Source organism: Bos indicus x Bos taurus, chromosome 8 (assembly GCF_003369695.1).
Source record: "Bos indicus x Bos taurus breed Angus x Brahman F1 hybrid chromosome 8, Bos_hybrid_MaternalHap_v2.0, whole genome shotgun sequence".
NCBI classification, from domain to species: Eukaryota; Metazoa; Chordata; class Mammalia; order Artiodactyla; family Bovidae; genus Bos; species Bos indicus x Bos taurus.
The window spans coordinates 107125552-107151857 of NC_040083.1; positions in this window are offsets into that span (position 1 = coordinate 107125552).

Below are 26306 nucleotides of genomic sequence, written 5' to 3' on the forward strand. Positions count from 1 at the left end.
AGCACAGAAAGGCTACATTGTTTGAAAGTTTACAAGCAGAACCTTAATTGAGGCATAAAAGCCGGTGTCTTTGATCTTCCCAGGACCTGTGGTTCTCCCATCACCTGAGTCCTGTTGCTGAAGACACAGGTTGGAGCGAAGCCTGCAGTCAGTCTTGTGCCAAAGGCACCAAGCAGGATGCTGGAGCTGCCCGCCTCCTTCCTTCTTTCTAGCAACACTGAAAGCCCTTCCTGTGTGTGCTTATCTGTCGCTTGCAAGTGAAGCCCCAGGCCTGATCTCTGTGGTCGTCTCCCTGTTCTGTGATACAGGCTTGTGTTCTTAGCTTGCAAATATTTCTATGAGAATTTCTATGCCTCCTTTCTAGAACTGCTCCCTCCCACTCTGTATTATTATCTCATATCTGTTCTAAATCCCAGCTGCAGCTTTATGACTCACTGACTTAACTGGATTTCAGTGTTTTGTGGGATGCCTCATTCATTCATTCACTCGCTCATTCATCCATTCACTTAATTTCTTCCTCACTCACTAATCCATGCATTTCTTCAGGCATTCACTTTCTTTCTTGTCCCCTTTTCTGTCTCTGATTGACTGAGCCAAAGGAGACATCATCTGTAATATGTTGACCAGAATCACAGAAATATAAGGACTCCTGCATGCGTGTGCTTGTTTGAATTAATGAAAATACCTGGAGGGAACAGATGCAATCATCTAAAATCTGTGTAACACTGCCTTTCCCAGAGAGGGGTTCACCCAAGGTTGTTTGAAGGTCTAAGGTGGTATTTACAGAGCAAATCAGCTTAGTGTAATATAAAAATTTAGTTTTTGGAGAGAAAGAAAAAAACTGAGTTCAAATGTCAGCAGTACTACTTAGCAGCTCTCTGACTCTGGGCAAGACACTTAACTGCTCTGAGCCTCACTGTTCTCCTTTATAAGAAAGAGGTGCTGATATCTATCTTGTAGAGGCACGTGGGAAAAGAGAAAATGCTTCTATGTACTTAGAACAGGTCCCAGCACACCACTGTTGTGGTTGCCATTTTTATTACTACAACTCGTCTGTGAAGGTGTGTTCTGACCCAGCTGGATAGCATTGTTGACGGGCCCCTGTGTCTTCTAGGGAATCATGGATACTCTGATGCTCTCACAAGAGAAAACCTGAAAAGTGGGCTTTCCTGGAGGAAACCTTCAGCCTGAAATGAAACTGCTGGTGCTTTAGATTTCCCTTTCATCACCTCCTGTCGGTGAGCTGGAAGCCCATGTGTAAAGGACAGCAGTAGTGACATCTGGAAGAGCCAGAGGAACAGGCGAAGAGTGGGCATGCTGGGAGCAGCATGTTACCAGGCGAAGAGTGCGCGCTGGGAACAACATGTGACCAGGCGAAGAGCGGGCATGCCGGGAGCAGCACGTGACCAGGCGAAGAGCGGGCATGCTGGGAGCAGCATGTTACCAGGCGAAGAGTGCGCGTGCTGGGAGCAACATGTGACCAGGCGAAGAGCGGGCATGCCGGGAGCAGCACGTGACCAGGAGAAGAGCGGGCATGCTGGGAGCAGCACGTGACCAGGCGAAAAGCACACCTGCTAGGAGCAGCACGTGACCAGGCAAAGAACTGGCATGCCGGGAGCAGCACGTGACCAGGCGAAGAGTGCGTGCATGCTGCGAGCAGCGAGTGACCAGGCGAAGAGTGCGCGTGCTGGGAGCAGCACGTGACCAGGTGAAAAGCACACCTGCTGGGAGCAACACTTGACCAGGCGAAGAGCGTGCGTGCTGGGAGCAGCACATGACCAGGCAAAGAGTGAACATGCTGGGAGCAGCGCGTGACCAGGCGAAGAGTGCTGGGAGCAGTGCGAGACCAGGCGAAGAGCGTGCGTGCTGGGAGCAGCACGTGACCAGGCGAAGAGTGCGCATGCTGGGAGCAACATGTGACCAGGCGAAGAGCGGGCATGCCGGGAGCAGCACGTGACCAGGAGAAGAGCGGGCATGCCGGGAGCAGCACGTGACCAGGCGAAGAGCGTGCGTGCTGGGAGCAGCACGTGACCAGGCGAAGAGTGCGCATGCTGGGAGCAACATGTGACCAGGCAAAGAACTGGCATGCCGGGAGCAGCACGTGACCAGGCGAAGAGTGCGTGCATGCTGCGAGCAGCGAGTGACCAGGCGAAGAGTGCACGTGCTGGGAGCAGCACGTGACCAGGTGAAAAGCACACCTGCTGGGAGCAACACTTGACCAGGCGAAGAGCGCTGTGTGCTGGGAGCAGTGCGAGACCAGGCGAAGAGCGTGCGTGCTGGGAGCAGCGCATGACCAGGCAAAGAGTGAACATGCTGGGAGCAGCGCGTGACCAGGCGAAGAGTGCTGGGAGCAGTGCGAGACCAGGCGAAGAGCGTGCGTGCTGGGAGCAGCACGTGACCAGGCGAAGAGTGCGCATGCTGGGAGCAACACGTGATCACCTCAGTAACGCATGAGTCTCCCTGCCTCCAGTTTGGGATGCATCCCTGTCTCAAACATGCACTCACTCATCTGTCTTCTTGTAACACATTCATATTTGATATACTCAGCTCTGGAAAAAATTTCTGGAGAGGTCTTCCCTTACTTCCACTGCATTACTAACATAGTTTTCAAATGTTAGTTTTTGTTGTTTTGTTTTTTTCCTTTTGTAGCATCTTTTTTTCTGTTCAGCACACTTCTTGCTCTGAAATCCCACATGTAAAACATTGCAGTCTGTTCTAGACCTGTGGTGTCAGATTCAGGGAGTCAGCCCATTCAGTCTGTATCCTGTCTATTATCCTATGCAGTCTTGCAGGGATTCTGGAGAACCTCCTTTTAGTTTAGGAATGAAAGTATCAAGACAGCACAAGGTTGTTGAAAATGTAAAACTTTGTTTCAGTAGAATTGTGAAATAGTAGCCATTTGTACCAACATACTAAAGAGTCTGGAGATGGAAATGTCAACCTACTCCAGTAATCTTGCCTGGAGAATTCCATGGACAAAAGAGCTTGTCAGGTTACAGTCCATGGGGTTGCAAAGAGTCAGGCATGACTGAGCAACTATCACTCACAAAAGAGTCTGCACTGGCAGATTTATCCACCTCACTGCCGGTCAGTTCTGACGGAAGGACTAAGATACAGTACAGGGTTATGGGATGATAGTGGCACAGAGAAGCATGGGAGGATGCTTCCACACCTCTTATATTACAGTATTGTCTGACCAACCTGTGATGTTAGGAAAGTCGCATCACCACCAGCACCACACCCACTGTGTGGCCTTGGAGCCTGACATTCCGAGAAGTCGCCCAGCTGAGAAGCGGCAGGGCTGAGAGCAGAGGTCAGGCTGTCTTACTGTTTCCCATGCGTGCCACTGTGCTTTCCCGGCCTTGGCCCTCCACCTCGGCCAGCCTTCCATCAGTTGACCCTCTCATGAAAGTGGGAGGAAAATGCATGATCCAAGGAATGTTCTTTCTGCCCCTTGCAATGGCCATTTCCCCTTCCTTTCCTGTTCATTACCCCCTTGTCTTCCATCAGTTCAGTTCAGTTCAGTTGCTCAGTCGTGTCCAATTCTTTGTGAACCCATGGACTGCAAAGCACACCAGGCCTCCCTGTCCATCACCAACTCCCAGAGTTTATTCAAACTCACATCCATTAAGTTGGTCATGCCATCCAACCATCTCATCCTCTGTCGTCCCCTTCTCTTCCTGCCTTCAATCTTTCCCAGCATCAGAGTCTTTTCAAATGAGTCAGCTCTGCGCATCAGGTGGCCAAAGTATTGGAGTTTAAGCTTTAGTATCAGTCCTACCAATGAACACCCAGGACTGATCTCCTTTGGGATGGAGTGGTTGGATCTCCTTGCAGTCCAAGGGACTCTCAACAGTTTTCTCTAACAACACAGTTCAAAAGCCTCAATTCTTCTGTGCTCAGCTTTCTTTATAGTCCAACTCTCACATCCCTACATGACTACTGGAAAAATCATGGCTTTGATTAGACAGACCTTTGTTGGCAAAGTAATGTCTCTGCTTTTTAGTATGCTGTCTAGTATCTTTATCTGTGGCTGACATATTAGTATGTTTCAGGAAAATAGATGTTCCCTTAGTTCTTGAGACAGAGATGCTGAGTTGTAGGAGAAAAGCCTACAATAGATCCAACCAGAGAGGAGGGTCCGGAGGCTATGCCCTTCCCTTTCCCTGAGCATTCAAGAAAGAGGCTAAAATAAGCACTGTTGGCTCAACGGTGGCTGAGGGAAGAGCTTCCAGGGGCAGGAACAAGCCCCTTGTGGCCATCTACAGCTCAGAGACGGGAGAGTGGGGGAGGGAGGCAGATCTATCATCTGAGGCCACTTCCTTCTCTCCTTTGAAACTAGCCTTTCAAGTGAGAAAAGAGGCTGTACCAGGATGAAAGGACAATTATGGCCTCCCTGTAGTCAACAAGAATGTCGGCCGGCCCCTCAAATTTAGGTGAGCATGCACTGTGCAGCATGAGGCTTCTCATTTGGGCTTGGAAGTACATGGGAACCCCCAAAGTAAAGCAGCCACTGATGAGTAAATCGCTCCTTGTTATCTGAACAACATTTTGCAGAGAAAAAAAAAAGAAAAAACAGCTTTTTTGTGCTTTATCTCATTTGATCCTGACAGTAATTCTCTAAGGGAATAGACAGATAATCACCCCATTTCACAGAAGGGAAAATTGAGGTTCAATGTGGCTATGTGATTTTCCTAAAATCACACAATTATGAAATAGCATAGTCAAAATTTAAATCCTGACCTTCTGACTCAAATGCAGAAACATTGCTATATCCATCAGTGCTTAATTTTATGAGAGAATTTATCTCCATAGTGATGCCATCTAAGTTTGCCAAGGATGGAGCTGTGAGGTCAATTGCTTACAAGTTATTTCAGTGAAATTATACTAGGACATTCCTTGTAGCATTTTAGAAGGAAAAAAAAAACGGTTCCTTGTAAAATCAACCACATTACTCTCAGTTTAAAAAAGAAAGAAACAAAACACCAATACAGTATACTAACACATATATATGGAATTTAGAAAGATGGTAACAATAACCCTATATACGAGACAGCAAAAGAGACACTGATGTATAGAACAGTCTTTTGGACTCTGTGGGAGAGGGAGAGGGTGGGATGATTTGGGAGAATGGCATTGAAATATGTATAATATCATATATGAAACGAGTCACCAGTCCAGGTTTGATGCACAGTAGTGGATGCTTGGGGCTGGTGCACTGGGATGACCCAGAAGGATGGTATGGGGAGGGAGGAGGGAGGAGGGTTCAGGATAGGGAACACATGTATACCTGTGACAGATTCATTTTGATATATGGCAAAACCAATACAATATTGTAAAGTTAAATAAAATAAAAATTTTAAAAAAAATTAAAAAATTAAAAAAAAAGAAAGAAACAGAAAAATGACAAATGAATTGTGGAAAAAAACATGGTCATATTCAGAGTAAAATTTAACATTTGAAACTATGAGACAGTCAGATTTTCTAGGACATTTGTGTCTTATATAATAATATCCTGATTGAGAAAAGGATCTCAGTAGGTTGATGGCTGGGTTGGGACAGATTAAGGATACAGGTGAAGAGCAAAAAGGTTAAAAATGATGAGGGAACTTCCTTGATGCCACAGTGGATAAGTGTTGAGGTCCTTTAATGGACTAGAACCTGATGGTCTGGAGTCGATGATAAGAAAGTAAAGGAGAGAGAAAGAGGCTGATATTCCTTGGTTTACAAAGAAAACCAATAAAGCTCCTGACATGGGACTTGTGCTATTCACGAAGGCATCTGGTGCCCTCTCGATGGGATGAAGGCACAGAGCACCTTCTCGAGAGAGTCTTAGAAGCCCAGGCAGGAAAGTGAACACAGCGGGCTTCTGTGCTCCAGAGAAATAGCCTGAGAGAGAGAGAGAGAAAGAAGACATGGGGACCCAAGCTCTGATGGAGCAAAGGTGTTTTATTCAACATTGTGTGGGTATTTATACTGTCTTACAAGGTAGCTATTTTCAGCAGAGATAAAATCAAAACTTACAAGTTATGAAGGAAACATGAGGTCATCCATATGAAAGAGGGTTGTAAATAATCATATTTACTATACGGTTCATAAAAAGGAAGAGGGTCGTAAATAGTTACTTATCACTGTATGGAAAAGCTAACGAAGGAATGCATGCATTCCTAAGCCCCTGGGAGTAGCTTGCTACGCCACTTAATTCCTGAATATTCAGGAATTAATAAGGGACAGAGGATTCATGACAGATCCAAAACAGCACACAGGAAACCTCCTGTTAAATGCTTCCTGACAGATAAGAATCCTCTTGCCAATGCAGGGGAGGTGGGTTCAATCCCTGGTCCAGGAAAATTCCACATGGCTTAGAGCAACTAAGCCCATGCGCCATAACTACTGAAGTTGGCATGCCCTAGAGCCTGTGCTCTGCAACAAGAGAAGGTCCCACTCACCGCAACTATTAAAGAAAAAGTTTGCCTTAAACTACGGAGACCTAGCAGCAGCCAAAAATAAATTAATTAATTAAAAAACGATGAGGAATGGTGCGCACCAAATTCAAATGCCATCTTCTTCATCACCGTTAGTTTATCTTGTGATGTGGTGCTGTTTGAGTTCTGTAGGAGTGCAAGGCCCTGCTTCCTTCCTGTGCAGACATGCACCAGCACCAGAGTAGACTCAAACCGTGACTCTGGGCACATCGCGGATGCCCTGTTGGGCATTCTCATTGCCCCCACTCCTCCTTTCTTGCCTGTTAAGTGAAGTCGAAGCATCTTAGCCAAGTATTTAAGGCCTTTAACATCTTAGCCCTAATTAACCTTCCTAACTTTAGCCACTAGAACTGCAGTTCTTTGTCAACAGAAACTGCTTATTTCCCCTGCTCTCCCCTGCTTTGGCTACTTTGTTCATCTGACCTCCCTATGTGCAGATCACCAAATCCTAGTCAGCTCCTGCTTCACCTCCTGGCTCCGGCAAGCTCATCTGCAGCTTCAGCCCACCCTATTTGATACATTGCAAAGCAAGAAGAGGCAAAACAGAGATTAGGGCATTCTGCATCCAACTGAGTTTCACACTTTCCTTATGGCCTAGCTCTGGAGTTCCCACATTTTCTTAAGAGGCAGAGTTGCCCCTTAAGTCCCAGATACAATCCTTGGGTCCCTGTCTGAATTACCTGCACAGCTTGACATTACTGCACAACTGACTTTTGCCTGGTGTCTCATAGTCCTTCCTTCTCTTTTCACAAGACCAGATTTCTTTGCTGGAACACTGGACCGCTGACTGATTTTGTGATGATTGCTTACTAAGTCTCCTAAAACTGACCTCTCTTTGAATACCTTCAGAGCTAGGCAGGGTACTATGTCTCTGCACATCGCCTCTCTCTAAGATTGATCATCTGTGCTTTCCTATCACCTGTTGGCTGCTAGCTCTCTGGATTTGGTGTTCCAACTGGCTGCATTGGATTTTTTTCCCCCCACTGTTATCATTAGTCCAAATGCCATATCTTCCAAGAAGCCTTCTCTCATTCCTTAAGTTTCAGCTGGTTCTCCCTGAAAGGCATGACCTTGGCAGGATGACTATCTTGAAATATGTTTATATGCAGTGGTGAGCTAGTAAATGCTTGTGAAGTAAATAAAGAGCTCTACATGTATAAGGTTTACAATTCCTATGGTATAAATATTCCAACTAGGGCTGTTTTCAGGCTACTACCCTAGTTGGAATGGATGTGTACAATGGACTCTTGGCCACTGGTATAAGCTGACCACAGAACACTCCGATTTTATGTGACTTAGTCTCATCTCTCCGTCTCTCTCTTACTGTGTTACAGTCACTAGACTTCCCTGACTCTTGAACATGCCATGCTCTTCCACATCTCCAGGTATTTTCAAATACTGTCCCTTTACTTGTCACACTCCCCTTGTCCAATGCCCTAAGCCCTTACTTTGTATCTGTCAAGGCTATGGTTTTTCCAGTGGTCCTGTATGGATGTGAGAGTTGGATTATAAAGAAAGCTGAGCACCAAAGAATTGATGCTTTTTAACTGTGGTGTTGGAGAAGACTCTTGAGAGTCCCTTGGACTGCAAGGAGATGCAACCAGTCCATCCTAAAGGAGATCAGTCCTGGGTGTTCATTGGAGGGACTGATGTTGAAGCTGAAACTCCAATACTTTGGCCACCTGATATGAGAGCTAACTCATTTGAAAAGACCCTGATGCTAGGAAAGATTGAGAGCAGGAGTAGAAGGAGACAACAGAGGATGAGATGCTTGGATGGCATCACCAACACAATGAACATTGGTCTGGGTGGACTCCGGGAGTTGGTGATGGATAGGGAGGCCTGGCGTGCTGTGGTTCATGGAGTCGCAAAGAGTTGGATACGACTGAGTGACTGAACCGAACTGAACTGAAATAATATTCATTCTTCCAGCCCTGCCTCTAGTCAAATATCACTTCTACCAGGAAATCTTCTATGATCCTCCCAGATGGAATTATTTAATCTTGTCTCAATACCTTATTGAAGAGTTGAAAAAATAATTATTATATTTGTTTTAAGGCTATCTACCAACTAGACTGAAGGGTCTAAGAGGTAGGTACCAGGCTTGTTCAGTTCCTCAGTAGATCCCTCGTCCCTCCCTCTGTGACTGACATGTAATAAACTCTCAGTGCATGCCTGTTGACTATACTATCATCTTTTCCTGGGTGATAAACTTTATCACCGTATTTCCTCCAGATAATTGGTATACTTAAAAAAAAATATTAGACATCATAAAAACAATTGTGTTTTCCTTTTTGCTTCAGCAGAGAGGATGATCAAGCTGAATTTACTGCTTAAATTTAATAACCTTTACACACTAGATACTGCATATCTAGTTCCAGTATTTTTTACTTTGGTTTGGTCCTTCTGTTTTGCTTGATTTTGTGCTTTTCGATTTCATGGCAGTAATTTTTGAAATCTGTCTCAAATTCGCTGGGTTACAAAGTAGGATATAGACAAATATATAATTCCTTACTATAGTCTGTTCTCTTCCTTAGCAAACACCTTCACCCTGCCCTAAAGCAAGACCTCACACCTAGCCTTGCAATGAAGACAGAAGAGTGAAAGCGTTAGGACTCAGGCTTCAGAACCATAAGGACCCACATTAGAATCCCAGTTAGTTGCTGGTTTGCAGTGTGGCACCAGGCAAGTTAATCGGCCTCTCAGCTTTAGTGTTTCTTTTTATGTTACCTGGAGGTGACAATGTATTCTTCATAGGGTAGTTATGGAGATTTAAGTTAAATAACGTGCACAAAGTGCTTAGTGCCGTTCCTAGCAGTCTAAGAACACTTGGTGAGTGTTCCGTAAATGACAGATATAATTATAATAATGTATTGAAGAAGACATGAGTCATTGCAGAGTCATAGCAGAGGTTTGGCAAAGTCAGTTTATTTGCTTCAACCCCTTGTATCTCTTCTCATCCTTCCCATGCAGCCCCTCACCATCCCCCCCTCCCCCAGCTTGTCTCCAACTATCACGAAACGTCAATATTCAGTCTCTGATCTGCTAAGAGTGCATCACTAATTCCCCCAGGGATAGTGCCTGGTTGAAATCCCCCTAGTTTCATTTGCTACGAGAGAAACTTTAATTCAGTGCACATGGAAGAAAAGGCAATTTGGTACACTTCATCAGTTTATTGCCATCTCAACTGCTCAATTTGTGCAGAGAAGAAGAGGTAAAGACGTGGGGAGCAAGCTGTAGCATGTGTAAGATTTCACGGGGCCCAAATGCATGCTTATCCCTCGCCAATCCCAGCAGAAACCATGGCTCCTCTGTTTGCACCACCACTGCCTGGCATGTGCAGCTCCCACTTATTCACCTGGAGCACTGTCTCAATCTCTTGGGATCCTAGGTGGTGACACAAAGTGGGCCCAATTTGTGGCTTCTTCATTGGGTGTTTTGGGTGAATCCTACAAGGCTGCTGTGATGACCTCAGGCTTTCTTATCAGTCTGGGGTATCTTTTTTTTTCTCAGCATAATTTATCAAACATATATTGAGGATCTGTTCTGCATGGGATGTGTCACAGGCAACATCTCACTCATTAATAAGGTGTATCTTCTATCCCAAATGAGATGATTCTCTTACAATCCCTTTAAGTGCCTTGGCTACTTACAGGAACTTGCCTTTGCTTGTTAACTTCCCCTAGCTTGAAATGCCTTCTGTTCTTCCCCTAGACCAAAACCAAGACTTATAATTTTAGTTCATGTTGAGTTGGCAGTTAGAAACCAACATCTGTTTATTCTCCCATTCATTCTTTCTTTTAGTGGATATTTATTAAACATTTTCTATGTTTCAGGCACAGTGTTCAATGCTGGATAGAGACGAGTCTATTAAATATTGTAGTTCCCGGCCTTGACAGCTTATGTTGTACTAGGTGAGATAGACATTAATATGTAAAACTAAAATAAAATATTAAAATATTTACTATTTATGGAGCATATGCTATGTATCAGATTCACTATAAATTCTTTGTTACAAAATTCTCAAAAGAATTTGAAAAGTAAATATGATCATTCTCTTTTTATACAAAGAATTTGAATTTTATAGAAGTTCTGTTATTTCCCAATGTTTATCAGTTGCAGTGGCAACACTGGAATTAGAGACCAGGTCTGTATGTTTTTAAAACTTATGCTTCTCTCACTGTGATACTTTATTCACTGTAGCGCTATTATATATATCATCTATTCCAGGGACAATCACTTAACTTAGAGGCTCTTTGTGAGATGTCAGAACCCAGACACACACAGAGAATTCACAAACACTGCCTGGAGTTTAGGGATATATAAGAGGCACGGATGAAACATCATCATCCAATGGTGGGGACAATCAGCATCGTGGATGGGTGGCCTAGGCTCAGCTGCAAACGTCAGGGCCAGGGAGGAGTGGGCACCCGGCTCTGAGGATCCGCCCAGTGCCTGGCCACATCTTGGCAAAAATGAAATGGACATAAACCACAGAGGTTGCTAGCACTTCTGGAAGAACTCCTATGGATAGTGTCTGCTAGTCATGAGCTCTTCCTAAATTCAGTGTTCTACCTCCTACCTCCCTCTGTTTTTGCCACGCCCTTCTCTTAGCTCTCTGTTACTTTGCAAGCTGCTATACTCTGGATCATGGAAAAAGCAAAAGAGTTCCAGAAAAGCATCTATTTCTGCTTTATTGACTATGCCAAAGCCTTTGACTATGTGGATCACAATAAACTGTGGAAAATTCTGAAAGAGATGGGAATACCAGACCACCTGATCTGCCTCTTGAGAAATTTGTATGCAGGTCAGGAAGCAACAGTTAGAACTGGACATGGAACAACAGACTGGTTCCAAATAGGAAAAGGAGTTCGTCAAGGCTGTATATTGTCACCCTGTTTATTTAACTTCTATGCAGAGTACATCATGAGAAATGCTGGACTGGAAGAAACACAAGCTGGAATCAAGATTGTCTGGAGAAATATCAATAACCTCAGATATGCAGATGACACCACCCTTATGGCAGAAAGTGAAGAGAAACTCAAAAGCCTCTTGATGAAAGTGAAAGAGGAGAGTGAAAAATTTGGCTTAAAGCTCAACATTCAGAAAACGAAGATCATGGCATCCAGTCCCACCACTTCATGGGAAATAGATGGGGAAACAGTGGAAACAGTGTCAGACTTTTTTTCCTGGGCTCCAAAATCACTACAGATGGTGACTGCAGCCATGAAATTAAAAGACGCTTACTCCTTGGAAGGAAAGTTATGACCAACCTAGATAGCATATTGAAAAGCAGAGAAATTACTTTGCCAACAAAGATTCGTCTAGTCAAGGCTATGGTTTTTCCTGTGGTCATGTATGGATGTGAGAGTTGGACTGTGAAGAAGGCTGAGGGCCGAAGAATTGATGCTTTGAACTGTGTTGTTGGAGAAGACTCTTGAGAGTCCCTTGGACTGCAAGGAGATCCAACCAGTCCATTCTGAAGGAGATCAGCCCTGGGATTTCTTTGGAAGGAATGATGCTAAAGCTGAAACTCCAGTACTTTGGCCACCTCATGCGAAGGGTTGACTCATTGGAAAAGACTCTGATGCTGGGAGGGATTGGAGGCATGATGAGAAGGGGACGACAGAGGATGAGATGGCTGGATGGCATCACTGACTCAATGGACATGAGTCTGAGTGGACTCCGGGAGTTGGTGATGGACAGGGAGGCCTGGTGTGCTGCGATTCGTGGGATCGCAAAGAGTCGGACATGACTGAGCGACTGATCTGATCTGATCTGATGCTCTGGAGCTTACATCTACCAACATTAAGATAAGCTGGGTGAGTCTCTTGAGCCAAGTCTCTTGAGCTACTAGAGTTTTCTTGGAAGAAAAGCATGAGGTGGCACTAGTGGTAAAGAATCCACCTGCCAATGCCAGAGATGCAAGAGACATGGGTTCGGTCCCCTGGGTTGGGAAGATCTCCTGGAGAAGAAAATGGCAACCTGCTCCAGTATTCTTCCCTGGAAAAAATCCATAGATGGAGGAGCCCTGTGGGCTACTGTCCACAAGATCACGAATCGGACACAACTGAGACTGAGCACACAGGACACAGTGGGCTCTGTCACTGTCATCTTGCTCTGTGACTGTGCGCAAGTCACTGTTTTGTCTTGCTTCTGAGTCTCCCTTCCCTCATTTTAAAATATCTGCATACAAATAAAACAGGGGGAACACAAGTGACTGCTAACAGCAGCTGACTGTGGGGTGAGCACTTTGAGTGCTGGGGGGATGAAGAATTACGTCCTTCTTCATTGCATCTTAAATAGATTCCATTTTAGCATATCCTCATGTATATGTCAGAGAAGGCAATGGCACCCCACTCTAGTACTTTTGCCTGGAAAATCCCATGGACCAAGGAGCCTGGTAGGCTGCAGTCCATGGGGTCGCAAAGAGTCAGACACTACTTCACTTTCACTTTTCACTTTCCTGCATTGGAGAAGGAAATGGCAACCCACTCCAGTGTTCTTGCCTGGAGAATCCCAGGGACGGGGGATCCTGGTGGGCTGCCGTCTATGGGGTCGCACAGAGTCGGACATGACTGAAGCGACTGAGCAGAATGTATATGTATCATATGTGTGTGTGTGTGTGTTTGCATGTAGAGAGACAGACTTTAGATCTGATTACAGTTATCATCTATTATGTTCTAGACACTAACTACAGTATAAGTGTGTAAGTGTTCAAAGGATTTGTTTTCCCAGTGAACAGTGGCTCTTAGAGGGCAAGAATGAAGAACTGGTCCCTTGTCTAGAATTTGTCCCTAGAGCCTTTCATGCGATCTGGAACATGGTAAGTGTTAAATGTTTATAAAATGCTTTACTTTTTTAAAATATATAATTTTTCTTTTATTTCTTTTGTCTTGGGAGACATATCCAAAATATATTACTACAACGTATGTCAGAGAGTGTTCTATGACATATATTTTCCTTTAGAAGTTTTATGGTTTTACATTTAGTGCTTAATCCATTTTGCATTTACTTTTGTAGATAATGTGAGGAAATGTTCTAATCTCACTGTTTTACATGTAGCTTTTCAGTTTTCATAGTATGGCTTATTGAAGAGTCTGTCTGTTCTCCACTATGTATTCTTGACTTGTTTGTCATAGATTAATTGACCATAGGTGCCTGAATTTTTTTTCTGGGCCCTCTATTTTGTTCCATTAATCTATATGTCTATTTTTGTGCAATTGCCATGCTGTTTTGATTACTGTGGCTTTGTAATATACTTTGAAGTCTGGGATGGTGATACCTCCAGCTTTGTTCTTTTTTTCCCCTCAATATTGCTTTGGCAGTTGAGGTTTTATATGGTTCCATGTAAATTTTATATTTATTCCAGTTCTATGAAAAATGCTATGGGTATTTTTATAGGCAAAAGAGATAAAATCAAAATTAAACAAATGAGACCTAATTAAGCTTAAAAGATTTTGCACAGCAAAGGTAGTCGTCTTTAAAAATGAAAAGACAATCTATAGAATAGGAGAAAATATTTGCAAATGATTTGACCAGCAAGGGGTTAATATACAAAATACATAAACAGATACATAAGCAGCTCATATGACTCAGAATAAAAAAAAATTTTTTTTAAATGAGCAAAAGAACTTAGTAGACATTTTTCAAAGAAGACATGTGGATGACCAACAGGCACACAAAATGGTGCTCAACATTGCTAATTATCAGAGAAATGCATATAAAAACCATAATTAGGTATCACCTCATACCTATCAGAATGGGTATCACCAAAAAGTCAACAAATCATAGATGTTGGCAAGGATGTGGAGAAAATTGAACCCTACTATACTCTCATGGAGAAGTATACTCCATGGAGAAGTATATTCCTATACTCCCATTGGAGAAGGCAATGGCAACCCACTCCAGTACTCTTGCCTGGAGAATCCCAGGGACAGAGGAGCCTAGTGGGCTGCCGTCTATGGGGTTGCACAGAGTTGGACATGACTGAAGTGACTTAGCAGCAGCAGCAGCATACTCTCATGAGGAATGTACATTGATGCAGTTATCATGGAAAATAGTATGGAAGTTCATAAAAAATCTAAAAATAAAACTAGCATATGGTCCAGCAAATCCACTCTTGGCTATATATCTAGGAAAAAAAAGAAAACACTAATTTGAAAAGATACATGCACTCCAATGTTTCTAGCAGCACTGTGTACAAGAGCCAAGATATGGAAGCAACCTAAATGTCCATCAACAGAGGAATGGATAGAGGATAACAGATACAATAGAATATTCAGTTCAGTCGCTCAGTCGTGTCTGACTCTTTGTGACCCCAAGAACTGCAGCACACTAGGCCTCCCTGTCCATCGCTAACTCCTGGAGTCCACCCAAACCCATGTCCATCGAGTCAGTGATGCCATCCAACCATCTAATCCTCTGGCATCCCCTTCTCCTCCTGCATCAGGGTCTTTCCCAATGAGTCAGGTCTTCACATCAGGTGACCAAAGTATTGGAGTTTCAGCTTCAACAACAGAATATTACTTAGCCATAAAAGGATGAAAATCTGCCATCTTCAGCAACATGAATGGAACTAGAGAATATCATTCTTAGTGAAATAGGTCAGACAGAGAAATACAAATACTGTATGATGTTATTTATGTGCAAGATCTAAAAAAATGAATGAGTGTACATAGCACAGCAGAAACAGACACAGACATAAAACACCAACTAGTGGTTACCAGTGAGGAGAGGGGAGAGGCAAGATGGGGTGCCCGGCTAAGAGATACAAACTGCTATCTCTAAAATAGACAAGTGACAAGGATATATTGTATCACACAGGGATTCATAGTCGTTACCCTGTAATAACTTTTAATGGGTTATAATCTGAAAAACTGAATAACTATGTCATGCACCTGAAAATAATATAACACTTTAAATCAACTATACATCAATCTTAAAAATTTTAAAATATAATCATGAAAAAATATATAAATCTCCAGAATAAAATACTAGATTATGAAAAAGTCTTTGGAAGTGGGCTTCCAGAGCTTGGGAGTCTGTATATTAAAGTTGTGCCTCAGGGGCTTCTCTGGTGGCTCAGTGGTGAGGAGTCTGCCTGCAGACACTATCGGAGACATGGGTTCCATCCCTCATCCAGGAAGATCCCACATGCTGCAAAGCAACTGAGCCTATGCACCACAACTCTTGAGCCTGTGCTCTGGAGCCCAGAAGCTGCACCTATTGAGCCCATTCGTTGCAGCTACCAAAGCCTGAGCACCCTAGAGTCTGTGCTCCACAACAAGAAAAGCCACCGCAATGAGAAGCCCGAACACTGCAGCTGGGAGTAGACCCGGCTCGCTACAACTGGAGGAAAGCCCGTGCCACAACGAAGCTCCAGCAAGCTAAATAAAGAAAGAAACTTATATAAAAAAGGTGCACCCCAAGGGGCTTTGCATCCTTAGGAAGAAGTGTGTATCTCTGACCATCTTGCTTCTTAGTGTAGGATGTTAGGGGCTGTGTGGCCTGGGAGGTCAGAGTCAGCAATGGGAACCAGGGGCAGTTACGGTTGGTTTGGATCCTGGGTAGAGACCATTTTCTCTAGGTCTTCTGAACTTGCAATAGGTCAGGGCTTCCAGGTATTTGTAGCCAAAGATCAAGGCAAAGCGCAGAGGTGGATCTCGTTCCTGAATAAGGCAAGAAACAGGTGTGGAAGGTGAAGGCTTCAAGGAAGGTCTTACACACCAAGTCTTCCCTTCAGGCACAAGGCAAGGGTTTTCACTGTGGCAGGCGCTTTCCTCCTAGGAGCCAGGCTGTCTGCTTCCAGGCCTTTTTCCCTGTGACATCTGCTCGAGCAGCCAGGAGCCGGGTCGTAAGCTTCCTTCCTTGCTTTCTTCTGTGCAGTGAGGTCCGGAGGCAATGATGAAGAGAACGCGGGTGGGAGAACGTCGCGTGTGCAGAGCTTAAGTGCTGTCTTCAGGGCTTGGGAAAACGTGATTCTGTCTGAGCAGTTTACTGGCAGTTTTGCAACTCATCCCCCTGAATTAGGGACCGAATGAAGTCATTAGACTCTAATCAAAAGCAGCTAATCAGGAGCCAGTGGGAGCTCCACCAATTAATCGCGGCTGGAACCCAATGAGCTCAAGGACCCAAGGCTGGATGAATAAAAGTAATGCAATTAAATATCAGTGCTATGCGATGCTGCACAACTTCAAGAATGGGTTATGGGCAACTCAGCCTTTCCTGTCATATGAGAATCAGAGATGCTGAAACGTGGATGGGTTGGGGAGACACTTTGAAGCTTGCCTGGAGCTTTTCAGAGGTAGAGATGTATGTAAGCAAAAAGTGGGAGAATGTGAAAAAGAAGACAGACATGGATTTTTGTAGATGTGACAACATGGTAATAATATGGCAAATATAACATAGCAATATGACTTGAATTATTATTATATGTGATAAGTCCTCTTCCATAGTGTTTAAATAACTTACACCCAGGTCCTTTGTTGAGGTGTCCTTCTCTCCATCTAAACTATGAAGATTGGGGTTGTTTCAGATGTGGTCTCTTGTTCCACACCCAGAATAGCACTTGGCACATGGTAGCTGATAAACAATTACAGACTTATTTCATTAATTCAGGGCAGAGCAAGGATTTGAACTGAGATTTTTCAATTCTAGATTTTGCATGCCTTTTCCTATACCACTCAGACAGAAGCATTCAGTGTCTTGATCTAATCAAAATAAGTATTGTTAACTGTTAGCATGCTGTAGTCCACCCCCACTTCAAGTGGGGAAAGTGTTGACGTACGTTAAGTTGAGGGCATCTGTGCATTCTGGTTAAGTGTCTGCTGTGTGCATTTTAGAATGATTGAATATCTTTGTGTGTGTTGTGTAGAGAAGAGGAATTCAGTGTGTCAATACATGTTTATTCATATGTTTTACTGGGGTGTGTACTGTGAAAGTTGGAAATTTAAGACAACTATAAGATTTGCCCTATCTCAAATATGCCCTATTTATATAGAACACTGGAGGAGGAAACGGCAACCCACTCCAGTATTCTTGCCTGGAGAATCCCATGGACAGAGGAGCCTAGCAGGCTATACAGTCCATGGGGTCACAAAGAGTCGGACGCGACTGAGTGACTTTCACTAGTATAGGACATATTTGAAAATGAAGTGTGTGTGTGTGTGTGTGTGTGTGTGTGTGTGTTTGATTGATGATTACACCTGCAAAACAGGTGAGACCCATGGCTGACCCAGGAAATCCAGAATATTTTAACACCCATATGTGTGTACATGTCGTGTATGTTTCTGAATGGACATTTGTGTGTATTTAATTTTGTGTGTATTGGTGTCAAGAATTCATAAGAATAAAAGAGGACTGGAGTGGGTTGTCATTTCCTTCTCCAGGGGATCTTCCCGACCCAGGGATCGAACCCGGGTCTCCCCATTGTAGACAGATGCTTTTACCCTCTGAGCCACCAGGGAAGCCAACAGAGCAGTTGTGAAATTATTCAGGTCTCTCCAGGTTGTAGGTATATAATAGAGGCATTAATAAAATTAACAAGTAAGAGCAGGTCAGCCACAAAAAGATGTGTTTTTCTTCTTCTTCTTTTTTTTAAAGCAGATCAATGAGCTGAGAAAAGAGGCCATACATATCTTATGGTGACAAAAACCCATATGGTTAAAAAAAAAAAAGTGAGCACAGACAGTGAGGAGGAGAAATGTGAACTACATTGTGCTGCAGAGTGTCTTTCATGTGCAACATCCACTCTTCTGTGTCCTCTTTATGCCTCCTGCCTTGTTCCCCATGAGTAACTCCAGCCTGTGATGGCCAAGATAGCTGAGACCTTTCATCCTCTTACTGCCACAGTTTGGAAAAATAGCTCAGCGTGACCTCCGTCATGTAAGGGACCGAAAGAGGCAGCTGGAGGGAGCTGGCTGCTTCATTTCAGGTGATTCAGGAAAGAAATCCCAAGGATGCTCTTGGCATCCTCACTCCTTTTCAGAGAGTGCTGCCCCTGAGTCCGTGGTTGATACAAGCACCCCCTGGGGCTGGGAAATCCACTTGCTTAGTTCAGCCTGGCTTTGCTGGGTGTGCCACAGAGGTTGGAATAGTGTTCTTCCTCCTACTCTGCCTCTTTGGTGCTGTAGTTTCTCAGCAGCTCCATGCCCCCTAATCATCCCTTTTTCATGCACACTCTATGCGTTCATAGCAGTGGAGCATCTGTGACTGTTTCTAACTGTTACGATACTGCCAGTAGTACTAGCTATATGGTAGGCCGTTGGAAGGTGGAGTTTAATCACTTCCCTTTGAATGTGGACTGGCCTCAGTGAAGTATTTGAACAGGAGAATGTGTCCCAGGTGGCTTTCTGCAACTTCTGATGCTGTCTCATAAGAGTTTCTGCTCAGACCCCTTTCCTCTCTGGGAACCAAGCTGCGAGTCTGTGAGACGCTCACATCCTTGGAGAGACCACTGTGGCTCACCTTGTCTTTGTAGGCACTCTGGTCTACAGCCTGAGCTAGCAGTTGGCTGACAACTGGCGTCCTTTCCGACACAAAATGCCACCCCAGCCCAGGTGCCGGACAAGCGAGTGAAGAGGCCATCCTGTGCGTGGATGTGCCAGTCAGTGTCACGCAGACAATTTGCCCAGGTGAGCTCTTCCTGAGAAAACTGATGCTCAGAGTAAAGTGGTCGAGAGTATTAAGTTTTGGAGTAGTTTCTTACACAGTGATTGATAACTGGAATAGCAGTGTTAGAAATAGCTATGATATACTGAGCCATCGCTGTTTGTCAATGACCATTCCTAGGCATTTATATACATTATTTCACTGTATCTTCACAATAATCTCAGGACTTTGGAGCTTTTATTATTCTCATTCTCCACATGAGGAAGTTGCGGTGAAGAAACTGTCTTAGATCACACAGCTCCTAATTAGCACAGATGTAACACACTAGACTGTTTTTGCTTAGTCGTGTTTGACTCTTTGTGACCTAATGGACTGCAGCATGTCAGGCTTCCCTGTCCTTCACCATCTCCTGAAGTTTGCTCAGACTCATGTCCATTGAGTCCGTGATGCCATCCAACCATTTCATTCTTTTCTTAACGATCTCCCTCATTTATAGCCCTGTCAATGTGTGGGGACTTTTTTTTTTGCTTGGAATAAATTTCTCAATCACTCCACTTGAACTGATAAATTCCTTCTGATCCTTTATGGGCTAGCTCTATAACCATATCTTTCATACCCCAATCCATGTAGATTTCCTGTAGCAGGTACAGAAGCACCACTGGTCTTAATGGAGTGAAAACAGACAAATTACTAGACCTCCCCAAGGTTCACTCTTCTCCTCTGTAAAATCAGCTACAATGACTTCCTTATGTTTGTTGTGAAGATTAAATGGGGTGAGCGATGCTGAAACCGGTCCTATACGGAGGATCAGGAGGCACACGCTAAGCGTTATCAAAGCGGTGCTGCAGGCTGGGAGGACGCACACCGTAGCCGGCCACCTTTCACTGTGCGTGTCTCTACGCGGACAGTTGCCTAAGGCACCACTTGCGTCCTCGAGGAGTTCATTGTTCAGCGGAATGGAAAACAAGCAATAGAACCAGTATGTAAATGAGAGTCACAACAGGGCAGAGGGGGGCACAGCGCGTTTGTGCCTCAGAAAGGGGTCCTCAGTTGCTTTGGGATAACAGGTTGTGAAGGATTCCTTGGCCCTGAAATGAGCCCTGCAGGATGCGAAGAAAACCAGGTATCCCAGATAAGAACAAGCTTGAGCAAAGGTGCGAAGGCATCCTACGGTAGGAATTATGGGAAGATCTCCAAGTGACCTGGTTCCTCAAAGGCAGAAGAGGATTCAGGTGAAGGTGGCCTGAGGCAGAGAGGCGGGAGAGCCAGTTAGAGAGAACACTGACTTCCAAGCTGAAGACTTTATGTTCGGGTCAATGACAAGCTGTCAAAGAGTTTAGAACAATGAATCAGATGAACTGATCTACGCGTAGAACAATTGCCTGGAGGACTGTTTTGGAAGGGGCAGAACAGGAGGTAGAGAGAGGGACCAGAGGATTTTGTAATATTCTTTTAAAAAAAGGTGATGACAGTGTAACCCATAGGCAGGGCAGTGGGCACTGGAGAAATGCCAAAGGGAAAGAAAGAAGAAAACTTGGTGACTGGTTGGCCAAGAGGAAAAAAGATGGGGAAGGATTCTGAGTTCGTACCTTGATTTCCGACTTGGGTGATTTAAAATTAAGACTAAAGAAGGAAGGTCAGCACCCCTCAACCCTCCAGGGAGGGGCCGTGCTATGCGGAGGACAGTAAGTCCCACAGCCTCCAGTGTGGGAGTCGTGGGCCCGCAGGATCATCAGTCCAAGCACTGCAGTAGATCCACTTCTGTAATTAAAGCTGAACTCTAATTGTGCCACACTGGCATAATAAGTGTGGCTTTTAACAATGCACTGCTGGAGTGAAGTTGTCAGAAAAGCCGGGGGCGGAGGAGGTAATCTGTGAAACTTCAAAGAAGAGAAGATTGAAGCCATTTTATGTGGCTGGAAATGAGTCATTTGTCAGCGATGCCAATGTGCTGTCAGCTCCACAGGGAGAGATGACTGGGCACCCTGGGGGGAGGGCTGGTGAGGGTGTCAACCTCCAGTCACCAGAGGCCAAGTGTGGGGTAAGAAGTGTCAGTCACATCACATCCCTGTCCTGACCTGGGTCAGAAGGAAACCAAGGTCATGTCAGAGCATTTAGCTTTGTAACCAAGGAACCTTGTAACCTGCCTCTGTCAAGAGGGAACTGATGTGCTCAGCATTATCACAGACAGTTCAGAGCTTTAATTCCCCAGGAAATTTGCACTTTAAAAGAACAGTGAGAGGGCAACACTTTTAGGAAAAAGAAAGTGAAAGGTAAGAGTGAATTGGTGGTACAAGGGAAAAGGGGCTTCTGAGCAAGGTCAGTTGAAAGAGGCACCTTGCGGGTAAAAACCCTTCTATCCATTCAGTTGTCAGGGTTTGGGGTCCAGAGGGAGTGGGGGATACCTCTGAGTCCAAACAGCTTGGAAGCCATTTCTGGGAGCGATAACCTGCTCTGGATGCAGGAATCCTGCTTTTTAAGCCATTGCATTACCTGTTGGTCCCCTTCACATACAGGCTGTTTATCCATCACTTGGGCACTTGAGAGGCAGCCTCCTCCACAGTGGTCTTCCTGCTTCCATTGCTCTAATCTAATCTGTTTTGCCTCTGTGCAACCATGGTAATAGCTTTAAACTTAAACGAAATCTTCTTCCTGCTCATGGTGTCCTCCCGAGCTGCATGCCCTGGTCTCTTCCAACCTGTACAATTTCGGTCTCAAGGTGACACCTCCTCCCTTGTTCTCTGCATTTACCCTTTTCGGTTCCTTGAACACCCTGAGGTTTTGCCTCTCTGCAGATCTTTGCACAGGCTCATCGCTCTCTTAATGCCTCTTTATCCTTTAGCTTAGTTTAAATAACACTTCTTCAGAGAGATACTTACTGAGTCTCAAATTAAGTTGCCCCCTGCCACACTCAACACATAGATTGTTCTGTTCCAACATTTTATCTTCTTTTCTAAGATGTGTGGTTATTTTGTTGTTATGATTATTTATATTTTGAAGTTTCCTTTTGATTGTGAACTCTAGAAGAGCAAGGATAATGGTTGTGTTTTTGCCACTGCATCAACATGCCTGGAACGGTGCCTGATATAAACGCCCCACAAATATTTGTCACGTGAATAAAGGAAGGAGTGAATGAATAAACAGTTCTTTGGTAATTCTGATGAGCAGAAATCTCAGGACCCCGTGTACCAGATAATGTCACAGAAGTACCAAGTAGCTTGTGTAGGCAAAGGGACGAGCAAGGAATTGAGAAAAACATATTGATAACTTTCTGGCCACTTACAATTGTGTCTTGTTCACACTTTCTGCAGCAGGACAGCTTTGAGGGGCTGAAGTTACAGAACACTCTCCATTAGACCAGTGGTTCTCAAACTCTCCAGAAGAGCTTATTAAAACTCAGATTAGAGGGCCTCTCAATGTTTCTGATTCAGTGGTCTCGGGTGGGCTTTGAGCATTTCCAGGTGATATTGATACTGCTGGTCTAGGAGATCATTAGGTCATAGACTGTATAGGGCAAGGACTCTGCTTTTCACATTTATTATTGTTACATACAGATGCTCTTATAAAAGCACATATATTTTTTACATATACTTTCACATAATATTTTTTGAATAAATGAAAGAAACTTGGTGGCCACCTGTGCCCACCCTCTAACTGTATCCATGGGGCTAAGTCCTCTCCTCCTATTCATCTCTCTTCTACATCAGATGATCAAGACTATCTCAGCCTCCCATCCACTTGACTTTCTCTGGGGACTTTTATCTTCCACAATCCTCCCAGAGAAAAATGATCTATTCTTATTTTTTTTTCACTTCTATTAAGGCCTTATGGCAGAAAGCAAAGAAGAACTAAAGAGCTTCTTGATGAAAGTGAAAGAGAAGAGTGAAAAAGTTGGCTTAAAACTCAACATCCAGAAAACTAAGGTCATGGCATGTGGTCCCACCACTTCACGGCAAATAGATCGGGAAACAGTGACAGACTTTATTTTGGGGGGCTCCAAAATCACTGCAGATGGTGACTGCAGCCATGAAATTAAAAGATGTTTGCTCCTTGGAAGAAAAGTTATGACCAACCTAGACAGCATATTAAAAAGCAGAGGCATTACTTTGCCAACAAAGGTCCATCCAATCAAAGCTATGGTTTTTCCAGTAGTCAGGGATGGATGTGAGAGTTGGACCATAAAGAAAGCTGAGCGCTGAAGAACTGATGCTTTTGAACTGTGGTGTTGGAGAAGACTCTTGCGAGTCCCTTGGACTGAAAGAAGATCCAACCAGTCCATCCTAAAGGAGATCAGTCCTGAATATTCTTTGGAGGGACTGATGCTGAAACTCCAATACTTTTGCCACCTGATGCGAAGAGCTGACTCATTTGAAAAGACCCTGAGGCTGTGAAAGATTGAAGGTGGGAAGAGAAGGGGGCGACAGGATGAGATGGTTGGATGTCATCACCGACTCGATGGACATGAGTTTGAGTAAACTCCGGGTGTTGGTGATGGACAGGGAGGCCTGGTATTCTGCAGTCCATGGGGTCACAAAGAGCCAGACACGACCGAGCCACTGAACTGAACTGAAGGCCCTGATGATACCAATAAGCCTCTTCAAGTTGCAGTGTTAATGAATAAAAACAGACCAAGATGCTACTTCTCTAAAGAGAAATTATACTCTGATATCTAATTGAATGTTTGTATCCAGCAACAGTGTTCATAGAGGTGGTCAATCTCTACGACCGTAGCTTGGTGGCTGAAATAAATGTTCACGTGCACGCACGCATGCTTTGTTGCTTAGTCGTGTCCAACTCTTTGCAACCCAAGGACTGTAGCACACCAGGCTCCTCTGTCCATGGGATTCTCCAGGCAAGAATACTGGAGTAGGTTGCCATTTCTTCCTCCAGGGGATCTTCCCAAACCAGAGACTGAACCTGGGTCTCCTGCACTGCAGGTAGATTTTTTACCATCTGAGCCACAAGGGAAGCCCTAAATGTTCACACATACTATTAAAAATGTTTTATTTAGCAAGTCTTTTTAATATAGCATCTAAAAATTGTGGGGTAGGTGATGATGAGAAGAAATTACTTCTCTGAACTTTAGAAACATTTGCATGTATGATGTTAAGTGGTGTGTTTAATAGCATCTAATCTATCCACAAGGATCTTTATTGAGAAAATATTTTGGTTTGGTAGGTAGATTTGCCACTTGTACCTGAAAAAAAATAAATGCACACGTACATTTAAAAGTATGGATGAAGGCAAAGATGCATGTGTGTAATTGTTTTTTTTTTTTTCCATGAAATTACAGTTTTTCCCATCTTACCCTATAGACTTCATATGAAATAAGTTTTGTCCTATTCAAAGTGACTTATCACAACCCGCATTATCTGTTCTTATTCATGTTATATTGTATCACTTGCCTCATGCTCATTAAATAAGCATTTAGGAACATTTCTAAAGAATGATGACTGGTTGATCAACTTGGAAACTACTGGGATTTAAAATAAAATTTTTTTTTAAATGGCAAAGTATCACTATCCCTGAATGATTCACCAGGCTGATTTAATTTTGTCTCTCCCATACTCTCCTGTAGATCTACCCCAAATCCCTGGCTGAACAGTCCTAGAAATTGATGAAATGTTCTACTCTGTGTCACAAAGACACACAAAGTTCAATTTCAGCACTGATCCTCTCATCTACAGGTTTGGTTATACTTAGGGAAAATCAAATATTTTCTTTCCTCTTGAACCAGATAGATATTCCTGACAGTGAGAAACGAAAGAGAAAACAAATGCACTGAACACATTCTAACTGCCAGGTACTGTCTGTGTATCAGTAACGATCCTCACACTAATGCCAGGAGATAGATATCATTATTCCTTTCAGTCAGATTAAACAAAAAGCAAGCGGAAAAGGAAAAGAAAAGGAGTGAAACCATATGTTTGAAATCACATATGCAGAAAATGGCCAAGAATAAAATCAGAAACAGGTTTGTTTGTAACTAAATGCCATGCATGTGTTTGAATAGGCTCATTGTCTACAGCAGACCTGATGGTGGCTACATGTCAGCTTTGGAAACAACAACCAAGAAATGTAAGTCATTGGAAACAGTCTTTCATTTGTTTAATTCCAAGGAGTCTGTGTAGTATCTTCTCTACGAATTTCAAGATAAGGAGTTGATACTACTATTCGTCAACTTCTCTGAGTTGTCTTCCATTTCCTTCTTTTTCTTTTCATTTTATCTAATTTTGAGGATCAAATTCAGTCCTTCTAACCCATGAATTCTCCTCTGAAGTTAATGGAAGTAACTTCCTTTGTTCTATTACCCTAGACTCCTGTGATTTCAACTAGCATTTAACATTTGGTGACTTAACTTACACCTGTTTTTTTGTCCAGGGATATTAGAGTTGATGGGAGAGATGTAGGAGGCTGAAATTTAGGATCAAATCAGTGACATAAGTTTCTTTTCAATCTCTGATTTCCTTCCCAGGAGAGAGAAGAGAGGTAAAATTATTTAATTGGTATATTCCAACCAATTCTCTCTGAAGTTCATTCCTCTTCTGCTAAATAAACGGGAATAAAAAGATTTTTTTTGCCTCTTTTACAGAGCTAATGTGAAGTTCAAATGAGACAATATAAGGAAAAGTGCCTTAAAAGTCCTATAATTAGTATAATTGTTAGGGCAACAGCAAAAATTACAACAAAAATCCATGAATCCATGAACTCACTGGAAAGCATCTAAGTTAAAACTCTTAGGAGAATGTCCATGGATATAATATATGCATGTTATGTTTATTCCTAAATTCCTAGTAAAGTCTAATTTATTTATACATCTTAATATTTTGGAATCAGTAAATATTTAAAAATAAATACCAGACCATTTTTAATAGATTCTCTAGTCAATAAAGATAGAAAACAAAGTTACCAATGAGGGCAGGAAAAAGATGGTTTAAACTATTCAAGAAATCAGACATTATTCAAGAGCTCATAAAATCTATTTAGCTGCATCCAAATCCTTGCCCATAATACACAAATCATTCTTATTTATATTCAGTCTTTGATATTGCAGTAAATTTTCATGTACTAAAGTGGCATTTAAAAATGAACATAGTCTAAACCCTTCTTTTCCCAACATAGGGAATTTTAAAACATCAGCAGACTAGTAGGACTTCGTTTTCCCCTCTGTAAAATTAGGAAGTTGAACTAGATGAGGATTAGAAAGAA